Source organism: Sinocyclocheilus grahami, unplaced genomic scaffold (genome assembly GCF_001515645.1).
Source record: "Sinocyclocheilus grahami isolate Dianchi unplaced genomic scaffold, SAMN03320097.WGS_v1.1 scaffold1076.1, whole genome shotgun sequence".
NCBI classification, from domain to species: Eukaryota; Metazoa; Chordata; class Actinopteri; order Cypriniformes; family Cyprinidae; genus Sinocyclocheilus; species Sinocyclocheilus grahami.
Window position 1 is genome coordinate 219,851 of NW_015506255.1, and position 422 is coordinate 220,272.

The 422-nt window shown below is 43.8% G+C and overlaps 1 non-coding gene across 1 annotated transcript; it reads left to right on the plus strand.

Moving 5' to 3' along the window:
- The first annotated feature begins 328 nt into the window (after positions 1–328).
- Positions 329–400, plus strand: trnap-ugg (transfer RNA proline (anticodon UGG)). Its single transcript has one exon. It is a non-coding gene; the product is annotated as a tRNA-Pro (tRNA).
- Positions 401–422: the final 22 nt, after the last annotated feature.

Consider the following 422-nt stretch of genomic DNA (forward strand, 5'->3'; position numbering starts at 1 on the left):
TCTTGTCACCCCAGTAAGTATGTATGTGTGTTGATTCCTGTATTACGTAATGACCTTTGGATCACTCTGGTCGTGCAGCCAAATATTCCCCTCTGTTTCCAACAATGGCTTAAAGTCTACGGGACATCTGACCGTTTCAGCTGTTCTTCCAAAGACCCTCTACATGTTAGGTCCAGCCCCATTTTTAAATACATTCAGAGGCCAACTTTCATTTGTTTGCCTTTGACACTTTCTCGAGTTGTTTGATTTCTTCGATCTTAGTTCATGTTCCTGCTTTTGTTGTTGCCTTAGTGTTCTTTTTTTACTCGGCTAGACAGTTGCACAGGCAGGCTCGTTAGTCTAGGGTTATGATTCTTGCTTTGGGTGTGAGAGGTCCTGGGTTCAAATCCCAGACGAGCCCTTGGAGAGACTTAGTCCTTAAG